This window comes from Prionailurus viverrinus, chromosome F1, assembly GCF_022837055.1.
Source record: "Prionailurus viverrinus isolate Anna chromosome F1, UM_Priviv_1.0, whole genome shotgun sequence".
In the NCBI taxonomy this organism is placed as follows: domain Eukaryota; kingdom Metazoa; phylum Chordata; class Mammalia; order Carnivora; family Felidae; genus Prionailurus; species Prionailurus viverrinus.
In genome coordinates this window covers 54,739,801-54,753,170 of record NC_062577.1, presented here as the reverse complement: position 1 = coordinate 54,753,170, position 13,370 = coordinate 54,739,801, and the positions used below count along the sequence as shown (strand labels likewise).

Below are 13,370 nucleotides of genomic sequence, written 5' to 3'. Positions count from 1 at the left end.
AGGACAAGCAGTTCATCTTGGTGCTAAGGACAAGTTCAGATGTTAAAAAAAAAATCTGTATTATTTGTGGTTAACTGAATCCTTTGCCAAATCCTACCGCATTTTTTCCCAGGAGGACAAAATATATTTCCTGCTTTTAAATGTATCTTTACACCGTTACAGTTAAAGACTACAAAAAAAGACTGTGCCAGAAAAATAATGAGGAAACATGACCTGATTTGGGTTTTGAATTTAGACTGAATAATGATTATGCCTGTTTTATAACTCTGCTGTTCACCTGATCGTTTGTTACTTATTTGTGCTTCTGAGTGTATTTGCACGTGAGTCGTCGCAGGTAGGAATGAAATTACTGAATCGGGAAACCGTGGCGCAAATGGAAATTGCATCAGACCCTAATCCTCACCGTAATCTAAATGTTCTTATGAATTTGGAGATTAGCTAATGCGTTATGTGTCATGTTCAGGAGCGTCTCTTCTCAGGTGTTTTATTCTGGACCTTTTTGTTTACATGGAACGTTTTTGAATATCGCTGAATGGATCGATATTGCTGGATGTCTCCTCTTGGTACAAAGCCAGGTCAGAGGCGATGAACCTGCTGTCTAGCGGGGATAATCCAGGAAGGATGATGGTTTTCGAGGGAGAGTGACCCTTCCAGGAGGTCCGAAGTTATGTTACAGTATTATGGAGTTTTGTTGCTTGGAGTCTTCCTTCTGTCCTCACAGGCGATTTTGCCAAAGTGTAATTGTCACATTTGTGGGAACTATTCAGACTTGAAGATGTCAAGTTTAAATAGCGCATTACTAATTGCATGTGAACTCCCCCTGTATGCACATACACATACCTGTAAAAGCGAAAGATGTTCAATGGTGCTGTAAATAAATAAACAACAACAACACATGACTGAGATGTTTGTGGAAATCAGATGGAAAGCTCAGAGTGGTTGAACTCATTTGTTTTTGTCCCTGAGTCTAGTTGGTTTATCACTCAGTAACACTTCAGATGGGTTTTAGTAAAGTGGGACTACTTCTGCATCCTTATTTTGTGGTTTCTTCATACCCCTCTGCCACTGTCCACCACCTGCAATGTCACCTGGCCCATGTTGGCAAAAATGACCCAAACTGACCCAGCTGCCTACTTACTGCAGCCTGGACTGATCTGGTTTTCTAGGGGGGCTTCCTGGGGGCGGGGCTACCCAATAGGGCTTGTGCAGGAGGGGAGCTCCTGGGGGTTAGGGAATGGTGGAGAGGCTGGGCTTGTTTTGGAGAAGTCCTATAGATGTGGGGAGCTCTCCAAAGAGCTGACTGTCACCTTTATGAATATTGAGTGAGGGGAACAGTCTCCCAGTTCTTCCAATTGCTTTTTATTTAATCTGATAAGCTGATAACCAGCATACCCTTATTGGAAACTGTGCGAGGGGTTCTTGCCTCCAGGGAGTGTGTAGTCTACACTGGAAGCTAAGTAAGGCAGTACAACTTTGGGGGAGGTTAAGGAGACCTACTTACAGCCTGCTGTGGGTGGGGGCGGATCTTGTGCTGAATGGTTCTGGTGCTCAGGGGTGCACATGCGAAGCCCTGGGCAGCATTTGAAATGAGACGGAGGTGTACATTTCGTGACCATCAACTCTGTCAGCACGAAGAGGAACAGAGGGCTGAGCTCAGGGCTCAGAGTACAGAATGTCTGACTACTCCATCTAGTGGGGAACCCTGCCTCCTCGGTGTCTCCCGCTGTTCCCTGTTTCTCCGTAGCACTGTCACTTTGTAACATTCTATTATACGTTTACTTCTTTATTTCCTGTCTGTCCCACTAGAATAAGGCTATGGATGATCCACAGCTGTGTTCTTCAGCCCCTATCCCGTGCTTGAAACAGTGCCACAGGACCTGGCACCAATAAATATTTATTGAATGAATGAATAAATGAATACACACATGAATGAACGAAGAGGTTCAACTCTTGGTGTTACCAGTTACGGGATTTGGACAGATCATTTAACTCCATTGCACTTGGTTGTTTTTTGTTTAAATGATGGTCTGTGTTCCCCTTCTTGGGGGTTTGTTGTAGGAATCCTTAGGAAACAGGAGAGCGAGCTAAACGTCAATTGATTTTGTTCTCTTACACTTTCCAGCGGGCATTCACACTCTTCCTGTTCTTCTCCTGCCTCCTCCCATCTCTGTAATTCCATTTGGTCAATGAGCCACCGGTTAAAGCTAACTAGCCTTAAAGCTAACTAGGTACAATCAACCTGGGTGAGGGTGAAGAGGAAAGGCTTCACAGGAGACTTGGCACTGAAATTGGCCTTGGAGTAGTGCCATGGGTGGAGAAAGAGGGAAAGAACAATCCGCCCTGAAAGCTTAGATTTCATTCTTTAGGCAGTTGGTCCCAAAGCTTTTGTATGTGTGCGTGGCGGGGGGTGGTGGTGGGGGGGATTGGGGAACACCGGGATTAGAATATTCACGGGGACCGGTTTTATCCAAACGCCCTCCCCCCCCAAACTTTGTGTTGCTTTGTTGTTCTGTGTTTGGAGCTTCTGCCTTCTCATCTCCTGTCCTGCCGGGAGTCCTGAGCTCCACTAGCTGTGCACGTCCTCCGGGTCTGCAGATGCTCCCAGTTCCCAGGGAGTTTCTCCCACTTCTCCACTCAGCTTTCCTCGCTGCGTTTCTGCTCGGACCTTGCTGCCGTGTTTAATGCTGCCTTCCTCTCACTCATCCTGGGTCTAACTAGTCGTCGTGCTCAGTGAACGTTTCCTTCAAGGACTCGATGTCAGTCCCCGCTTCTCTGTTCCTGTCCCCATCTCTCGGGTTCGGCTGGATCACCTCACGTCTGTGCTGTAACAGAGGCCTTTCCACCAGCCCCTCCGCACTTGCAAACTTCTTGTCAACCCTCCTGCTTCCCTCTGCTCCGGGACGAAGGACAGACTCAGCCTGTCACTGAAGCTCCTTCACCCGCCTGGCCCTCAAACCTTATCTTCTCCGGCACAAGGAAACCCACGGAAGTTAGACGAGCAGAGGGTGTGAGGACGGTGGCTGTGTAGACTAGTAAATAGAGGGTTGTGGGAGTCGGGGGGTGAATATCATCATACCTATTCCTTTCGTGCTCAAAAGACATTTTACTTTTTCGAGTTTTAACTTGCATTCACTAAGTTACTTCCTTTCTGGTCTCTCTCTCTCTCTCTCTGTGTTTTATTGCCAGTTTCTTCCTTTTCTGTGTTAGTGTCTCACTTTGCCGCACAGGGTGATTTCCTGTGGATGACAGACTACAACCCTTCTGTGCCTGGGGTCCTGATTCAGGAGCACACTCGGAAATGGACGTGTCCTGTGCCTGGAAGCACAACCGTGATTTTCTCACCTTTTTGTGAAGCAAAAGGAGAACAGACTCTCTGTCGCCTCATAGTTCCAACCACATGGTCACAAATACGGCTGTGCCATAACACTGAGCTCCAATATAGAGTAAAAATACCTGATTGAGGCGCCTGGGTGGCTCAGTCGGTTAGGCGTCTGACTTCAGCCCAGGTCATGATCTCACAGTCAGTGAGTTTGAGCCCCGCGTCGGGCTCTGTGCTGACAGCTCGGAGCCTGGGGCCTGCTTCAGATTCTGTGTCTTCCTTTCTCTCTGCCCCTCCCCTGCTCATGCTCTGTCTCTATCTCAAAAATAAAGAAAACCTTAAAAAAAAAATATCGGGCACATCACACCGGTTCTTTTAGGCTTGGAGATGCAGGAGGAAATTGGCTGGTGGTATTGTTGCCTGCATTGTTTCAGGGGAGGGAGGGGACGGGGGGCGGGGAGCAAATTCTCAGAGTGGCCGTGTTGATACAGGCTTGTAGTGGGGACGATGATAACCAGGTCTCCTATCTGCCCCAGGAAGCTGGACCCTGTCCGCTGTACTGGGCTTAACGACAGTCATGGGTGTCTTAAGATACTTGTTGTGTAAACAGATGACTTTGTTTGTCTCATAATTTCATTGATTTTCATTTTTATTCATTGGGCCACAGACCCTTTGGGATCTCATAAAAGCTACAGATTCTTTTCTCACAGATGCATACATGCATACGCCCTGCCCACACCTGCAGGGATTCTGACCTGCATCCCTGGGTCCCAGATTAAGAACCTCTGTTCCTTCTTTCTTCATGACTGAATTTGCCTAATTTTGTGTTGTTTTGGGCTTTTCTTTTCATGTGTCCTTCTTTGGGACATTTCACTATTACCCTCTTCCAACAGAGGACATAGGAAATATCTATACCACCCACCCCCCCATCCCTGGAAAAAAGCAAGCATTTTTTGTTTTCAATTAACAAAAGAGATTGAAACACTCAAGTTCAAAAGAACTAGGGGGCTCAAGAAGTTCCAGTTTCTGCGCTGCAGAATCAACACGTCATGGAAAAATTCAATGACATTTAAAAATGTTGGATTAATTCTTTTCCTTGACTTCCTCTGCCTGCTGTGAGTTTGTGGCCATATTCCGATGTCCCAAGGTATTCAGAGAAAAACAACTATGACGCTTTTGGAAGGAGTGATGCTTAATGCTTGCTTTATAGCTTTTGCTTTCTACCGTTGACTCTTGGACCGCACGGCACTTCCTAAGGGGGGAGACATGTTTTGGCCCATGGTACCGCTAAGCCTGCGTCATAGAAAAGTGCTTTACAGAGAGATTTTATTATATAAATTAACATACACTATGAAGTGTAGCTTAACGTTTGGGCATGGTGGCTTCGGGAGTGGCCTGCTTGTTAAACCCTGGCTCTATCACCGATGAGCTGCTTGACCTCAGGAAGAATGCTGTCCGTGAATAAGAAAAAGTTCTCTAGGCCTCAGTTTTGCCATCTATAGAAGTGGAGAAAATGATAGTTCCTGCCTCTTGAGATTGTTGTGAGGGCAACGGAGGTGGCCCACGTGGGGCTCAGCACAGGGCCTAGCTCCATAAAATACTGGAAGAATGATAGATCTTTAAAATGCCGACTTTAAGAGGTAAGATTTCAAGTTGATTTACTCTTATTTTAACTCACGACTCACAAAAGAAATGCCAAGAATGTATAGGGTAGGCCAACCTGAGTGTCAGTACTCAGATTTAAAATTCCCTGAGGGCCTGCCTGGGTGGTTCTGTTGTTAAACTTCCAACCCTTAATTTTGGCTTAGCTCACGATCTCAGAGTTTCATGAGTTCGAGCCCCACATTGGGCTCTGCACTGACCCCGCAGAGTCTGCTTGGGATTCTCTCTCTCTCTCTCTCTCAATCTCCTTCTCTCTCTCTCCCCTGCTCATGCTCTCTCTCTCTCTCTCAAAATAAATAAAAACACTTAAAAAAAATTCCTGGAGGGCAGAGGCCATACTTTATGACGTCACTAGAGAACAACACAGACCTGATCACATGACCCCAAATCCTGGGACATCTTATTCCCAGGAAAATAAAATAGACCCAGTGTTGAAGGACTTCATCCTAACACCAGGGTCCAGTCCCAAAAGACCTCAACTCTCAGGCAGGGTGGCACCTTCAACAGCATATTACTGCTACAGGTTTACTGGGTCCAGGGTTCTGGGCAGAGGCAGTGGGGGCTTCGTGTGAATCTGGCTGAATGTCCGTTTCTGTCCCTGACTTCCAGCCCGAGGCCACCAGGGACTCACCTGTGGTTGGACCAGTGGGCTCCATGCTCGATGCAGAGAGGACTGTATGCCCTGGGGAAACCGTGCAGCATTTCAGCAAGAGGGTGTCCCCCAGGACTTAGTATCACATCTAGGCTTGTGTCAGGTGATTTGGAGGAAGATTCAAGGAAATGGGGCTTCATCCGGGATAGGAGGCTGCCAGCATTATCCCAATGGGGATAATTCTGCGACGGGGTCCTTTTTTTTTTTTTTAATTGAAGTATAATTGTACTACAACTACATGTTAGTTTCAGGCGTACAACGTAACAATTCAATATTTGTGTGTGTTGCAAAACCATCACCTCAAATCTAGGTATCATCGCTCACCCCACATCGTTACAAAATCTTTTGCTCTTGCGATGAGAACTTTTAAGATCTGCTCTCTCAACAACCTCCAAATATGTACTATAGCATTATTAACCCCAGTCACCCTGCAGTACATGACATCCCCAGGACTCATGTATTTTACAACCGGACATTTGTACCTTCTGACCCCTTTCACCTGTTTTGCCCCTCCCCAGACCTCTGCCTCTGGCAACCACCGATCTGTTCCCTGTGTGACTGGGTATTTTAATAAATCCTACCTATAAGGTGGCAGGAATAAAGCAAGGCTCACGCTTTAATTGGTAAAAAACAACAACAACAACAACAACGAAAAAAGCAGCAGTCACTCATAGTATCCAAGACTGGTATTTTTGTGCTTAGCAGAGTGCTTTTTTCCCTCTCATCTGTGCTCAGACAAGAGCACAGAGTGGACTCTTCTCTGTTTGTTTGTTTTCCCATCTTTATTTTTTTTCATTCCTGTAGTGTAGTTGGCATACGTGTCCTGAGGTTTCGGGGGTACCGCATGGTGATTCGAGAGTCTGCACATTATTCGGTGCCCACCGCAGCAAAGCCAGTGCATCTGGTGCTGGTTTTCTGAGAGACTGTGCTCACCAGAAGAACATTCTGGCTTTGCGTTGAGTTCCAACGCAGTCCTTGGCAACACCACGGCTGAATTCTAGGCGCTGTTTTCTAGATATCAAGGGGCCTCCTGTCTTTTTGATACTTAATGTATTTGTGTGCTTTAATGAAGCAGGCTGTGAGCATTTAAATCCTGATTAAAAGGCTACTTTGAAGCTGTGTGACCCTGAGCCAGTTACCTCCTCTTGGAACATCAGTATCCTTCATATCTTCTACAGGAGGCATGATACCTCCTGTTGGGGTGTTGGGAAAATTACACGAGATCATGCACGTTCCTGGCAAAGAGTTTGTGATTTCAGAATATTGTCTGTTTTTGTTGAGTCCCTCTGTGTATGTCTGCCTCCGTGACTGTCCATCTGAGGACATGAATCAAATGCACTCACTCTCTCATTTTGCTTCATTTTATTTGCTTGCATCACGGGACTATTTAAAAAAAACCCTTTAAATATCATAATTAGGAGACGTGCAGATGCCTACGTTTATTTCTTCTTTGTAGGCATTCACAGGAAATACTCTCATGTCACTATAGCCACCAGAGGCAGAGGTTTGAGGATGGACAAAATAGGTAAAAGGGGTCAGAAGGTACAAATGACCGCCACGACAGTCTCAAATAATAAGTACTAGAGAGAGTCTGGCTAATGTGCGTGAGGTCACATGACTTGTGAGTGGCCAGACTATTATCCAAATACCTGGGTGTCTGTCAACCGTCAATAGATATTTGTTGAATGAATGAATGAATGAATGAATGAATGAAAATAAACGGTGAAATGTCGTTTCACCTCATGGTCTATCACGCAGGTATTTTCTGTCCTTTGACACAAACATTCAAACGAGGCTCCGTTGTACAGATTAGAATTCTCCCTCCAGTCTTCCGTGAAAAGAATGCACTGGCGAGATATCTGTGGTTTCCAGGAGTCAACAGGTTTGGGGGAGCAGATCTCTTATCTCCTGTGTCCAGTGCCTGGGGGTAGGGCTGTCACACCCACATCCTCTGCCGGTCATTTCAGCTGAAACAGATGTTTTGAGACCCATTGCTCATTTGATAAGACAGGGTCCTTTGCTACTTTGAGGTTCTTGATGTCTCTTGTTCCTCCTTATCCCTTGCCTCCCTTTTTTTGTTTTGTGTTGTTTTGAAGAGTAATACAGGGTTTATGGAATCAGATTTTTCTATTTACAACGGAGATCACATCTACATACCATTTAGCTACTCTGCCCGGGTACACCAATCCTAATGAATTTAGATTTATGATGAACGGGTTGAATCAGACAAAAACACGTACACACGCTAACCGGTTTAAAACAGCGTGCATCCATTATACTCCTCTTGTACGGCCAGCTCTGATTAAAAACCACTGGTTTTGAAAATCAGTTGATTTTGAAATGAACCAAGATACATAATGTATGATTCTAAAATATATTTTAGCCACTTTGTACAGTTGCTATCCCATCAGACCACAGTAGGTGTTTTTCAAAAAGACACTGATGAGGGGCACCATCTAGTGTTAACTTTGACCACAACCAGCTTCTTCCCCCTCCTCCCCCAAACTTTTGGCCAAGAGTTCTCCATTGTGAAGACTGACTTTATTCCTTTTGCTTTAGAACACTGTGAAAAATTACTGAATGGTACTAAAACAAACAAACAAAAAATACAGATACACGTAAAGTATTCAAGATAATTTCAAACCTCCAAGGAAAGCATGCTTAATAAAATATGTCTTCACACCCTATGTTTTGTTCTTCAACTTGCTCTTTTAAATTAGCAGTATATTCTGGCTGTCTTTCCAAGTCAAGACATACAAGATTCACTCTACGTTTATTAATAGCTAGATAGTATTCTATCATGACCATAGACCATAGCAACTTAAATATCTACTCTCTTATTGATGAATTTTACTTCCTTTAGAAAATCATACGGACTTTAACCTAAGTTCCATTGTCATTACTCTACCACTGTATGGGTATTACATGTGTGTGAATTTGGAATTAATGTCACTACAATGTTTCTACTTTTTTCACCCCCGATAATTTTTTTTATAATGAGTGTGTGATACTTATATAACATCAGAGAAAAGTTATTTAAAGTAGTCATTTGTTTCAAAAGTATTTTGCTTAGTTCTGAATTTCAGTGGAACCTATTGTTAATGCTACACCATCTGATATTTGATTACGTGTCTCATCTCTTCAAATAGATAGTATGTTCCTTGAGTACATGGATTACATCTTTTTTAAAGTTAAAAAAAAATTTTGTTTAGTGTTTATTTACGTTTGAGAGAGAGACACACACAGAGCATGAGTGGGGAGGGGCAGAGAGGGACAGAGACACAGAATCCCAAGCTGGCTCCAGGCTCTGAGCTGTCAGCACAGAGCCCCAGGCAGGGCTCGAACTCAGGAACCTCGAGATCATGACCTGAGCCGAAGTCAGACGCCCAACCGACTGAGCCACCCAGGTGCCTCTGGATTACATCTTATTAACAACAACATTGACTCAACATTTCTATGTGCCAGGTACTTGACTTCCATATATGGTCTCACGTAATCTTCATAAAACTCCTGCAAAGTCAGTTCACTCTTTTAGTAGTGAGGAAAATCAAACTCAGAGAGTTGAAATGATACACTTATTTCAGTTGTGGTGGGGGTGGGTTTCGAACCAAGGTCTCTTTGACTCCAGTGCCTGGCTGTTTTCACTATCTTGAGCTGTCTCCTACTTCAGAATCCACTGCAGCATTTGGCGCAGGGATGGACACACAATATGTGCGTAATTACAACTTGCTGGCTTACAAATGTGGAAGACAATACTTCCTCTAAAGATATACCCCAGCCGCCATGGTCTCCTCAAAGGCCAAGTCTATACAACAGGACCTGACCACATGCGTCTCCACTAAGAATTCCTCTCATTACGGCATTAGCGACTCAATTCTCTTCAGCACGTTAGACTTGAGATATCACGACATGGAAGGCGAAGAGGCAACTGGGGAAAGGGTATAGTGGCTTTTGGAAACAAGAACATCTGCTGTAAGACAGAGAGTGTAGCTCAGTAGATCAGAACAAATGACTACTATGGAGCCTTGGTTATTGATATTGCAATGGCTTGTATGTAAGTTTCTACTCCTGAAACCAATATTACACTATATGTTAACTAACTAGGATTTAAATTAAAATTTGGAAAAAAAAGAAAAAAGAAAAATAACTTCGCAATCACATTACAATATAAACATTTTCCCCCGAACTTAATGTAGTTCAGTCATAAAAGTGGTTTGTGGCATGGGTGGTCAGACTATGAAAGCATATACAAAGAAGATGGAATTTATTCTGGAAAATATCATTTCCCAATCTGGTAAAGGACCTCAAACATCCAGTATTTTTTGAAGAAATGTTAAATTACATTCTGTTTGTTCTTTGGCCCTCAATCTCAGTTCTCTTGTTAAAAACAAAACAAAGCAAAGCAAAACAAAACAAAACAAAACAAAACAAACTTGAGGCTAAACAATCTTAGTATAAATCCCCATTTCATCCTAAAACTCTGATGTAAGGTGGGAGGCTGGAGTTCTATCCAGTTTATAGGTGGAAAAACGGACTGAAATAGTAAAAGCTCTTACATAAAATTTCACAGCATCAGACTTTGGGGAATAGTAGAAATTTTGCATTGTATTAGGATCCCTCAAGCATTCCTTAATCTTTTAAGTTCTTAACAGGACCTAGAAGTTCTAGACTTATTTTTCTGGGGTTTGTAAAATACCTTGAAATGTGGATGGGTAGGTCTACAGAAATGCACATATTTAATCTATTTAACACATCTTTTATCATATAGTTCTATGTTCTTCCTTCCCTTATTCCTCTCTTCCTCCTCTCTCTCTGTCTCTTTCCCTTTCTTTCTTCCTTTCTTTCTCTCCCTCCCTCCCTTCTTCCCTCATTCCTTCTCTCACTCTCTTTCTTTTTCTTTTCTCTTCTTTTCTTTTCTTTTCTTTTCTTTATAGATAGGAAACAGTGTGGGGTGGGAACATATTCCTAAAGTAGGACCTAGGTATGGAAATGATTTTAGGTGATACATGGACAAACATCTTTTCTTTGTTGTTGTTTTTTTTTAATTTTTTTTTTTAACGTTTATTTATTTTTGAGACAGAGAGAGACAGAGCATGAACGGGGGAGGGGCAGAGAGAGAGGGAGACACAGAAACGGAAACAGGCTCCAGGCTCTGAGCCATCAGCCCAGAGCCCGACGCGGGGCTCGAACTCACAGACCGCGAGATCGTGACCTGAGCTGAAGTCGGACGCTTAACTGACTGAGCCACCCAGGCGCCCCTTTTCTTTGACTATTATGTATTTATTTTAACGTTTATTGAAGTATAACTATCACATGAAACTTATAATATCACAGTTGTGCTATGAAATCTCTCCTTTAATACATTTGCCTAGGTAGCAAAAGCCCGATTTAAAGAAAATTCTGAGGGGCACCTAGGTGGCTCAGTTGGTTAAATGTCCGACTCTTGATTTCAGCTCAGGTCATGATCTCATGGTTGTGGGACTGAGCCCCACGTTGACTGAGCTCTGTACTGACAGCGTGGAGCCTGCTTGGGATTCTCTCTCTCCCTCTCTCTCTGCCCCTCCCCTGCTCATGTGTGTGTTCCCTCTCAAAATAAATAAATACACTTTTTTTAAAAAATAAAGGACATTCTGAAATAATACTAGCTAACTTTGATTAAGGACTGGCTTTCGTACTTTAACATGTATTAGTTCATTTAATCCTTAAAACAGCCCTATGAGGTGGGTGCTATTACTCACCCCCCCATTTTAAATATGAGGAAACATCCATAGGTCATGTCAGTTACCTAAAGTCACAAAGCTGGTAAGAGGCAGCACCAGGATTGAAACTTAGGTACACTGCCTTCAGGACTGTGTCCTAACCACTGAACTGTACTGCCTCTAAAGAAATAATAGAGTATATAGTATAAGATTTTGGCAAAAACTCATGAAGATGGCGTTTGAATGACTGAAGTTTAGGAGGTAGTCATGTGATGGAAAACATAAAGGGTTTGGAGTTAGACAAAACTCAAATGCAAGATTCGTTATTGATCATTTACATATTTCTGGACACATCACTAAACCCTTATCAAAATGATAGAGAAATGTAAAAGGTCCATCATACTGTAAGTTTTAGCACATATTAATTCTCTCCCCTCTCAGTGATTCTCAGCTCTCTCATTTGCAAAACATCAGGACCAGGGAATATTGAGAGTATTAGAAAAATTAACGGTTATCAAGGTACAGTAGGTGTCTGTAAAAATCTACATGTCTTCCTGGGGCACCTGGGTGACTCAGTCAGTATGTTTCATCAAGTGACGTTCTTGACCTGCAAGATGTAGCCGCGGGGAGGGTCAACTTTGGTTCAAAATGGGAAATGCCTGCAGCAGCATTTGTGTGGGAAAATATTTCCAGATTTTACAACTTTGAACCCATTATCCCGTAAGGAATTGTAATGGCTCCAGACTGTTTACCCAAGTGATTACAATGGCGTTTGGTAAAGATAGGGCCACTTTATTCTTCACAAATGATTAAACCTCTGTGACTAATACAAGGGCAATTGCATTTTAAGGAAAAATATTGATTTGCTAAGCATTTAGAAAATAGATGCCCTGATATCATAACTGGAAATGAAGTTTCATGCCTCTTGGTTGAAAGGGTTTTTTAAGTCCTCCCTCTCCCTTCATGAATGTATATATTTAAAAATTTTTAACGTTTATTTATTTTTGAGAGACAGAGATAGAGCACGAGCGGGGAAGGGGCAGAGAGAGAGGGAGACAGAGAAACCGAAGTGGGCTCCAGGCTCTGAGTTGTCAGCACAGAGCCTGACGTGGGCTCGAACTCACGGACCATGAAATCATGACCTGAGCCAAAGTCGGCTTGACCGACTAAGCCACCCAGGCGCCCCTACTTAAAAAAAAATTATAATATCTCATTCTTCTTTCCTTCCTCTGTACTGTAGGGAAAAGCAGAGTCTGGGTCTAAAACTCTACATTCAAATCCCTGTTCTTTCATTTAAGACCTTGGGTAATTCATGAAACCGTCTGGACCTGAGTTTCTTATCAGTAAAGTGAGGGGAGGGTAACGATGCCTGCCCCACTTGCCTTATGGGGTTACGGTGGGTGTTGTCGTGTAAGACGATAGATGGATAATAGATGTGAAAGTGTTTTGAAAACTATGAAATGCCATAAAATGCAAGGTGTTCTATTATCCCCTGTCTTCTAATCAGACCCCGGATCATTTTCCCCTTCCAAGCTCCACGTGCCTTTCCTATCTCCTCCCTAAAGCTTAACTCCAAAACAGTACAAAAGTGGGACACTGTGAGACCCTGCTTGTCCAGTTGAAGCCTTGATGGCCACTGAAGAACAGTCATTTGTTTGCTCGTTTTTGTTTTGTTTTGCAAACACAAAATGAAATCTCATTCATTTGGGGGAAAGCTAGTGAAAATAGGGGGGGGGGTGGGAAACAAGGAGTAATTAAAAATACCAAGACTATTTTATTATGTTTCTCCATGAAAGCAAGAATTTTAAGTGCCTACCGTGTGTGCTCACCTAGATATTGGATGAGATATGAAGGAAGCTTTTGATGGATCTTTAGTTCAGCATGCGTCTGGGTTTGTGATGCTCCAAATGCATAAGGAAAGGCACTCTTACCTGGGGGTTCACAGCTTCTTCAGAGGTCTACAGATGGGTTGTCAGAGGGTCCTTGGAATCACATGTCAAGCTTTGGACATGTGTGCATGTGTCAACTTTCTGTAGTG

The 13,370-nt window shown here is 43.2% G+C and overlaps 1 protein-coding gene across 1 annotated transcript in view; it reads left to right on the top strand.

Moving 5' to 3' along the window:
* The window catches only part of SLC30A10 (solute carrier family 30 member 10), a 50,833-nt gene extending 38,158 nt beyond the window's left edge, over nt 1–12,675 (top strand). The window contains exons 5-6 of the mRNA XM_047840570.1: nt 6,316–6,319; nt 12,666–12,675. The gene's annotated coding sequence lies outside the window, so the exon portion shown is untranslated. The remainder of the gene's footprint in view (nt 1–6,315; nt 6,320–12,665) is intronic.
* Nucleotides 12,676–13,370: the final 695 nt, after the last annotated feature.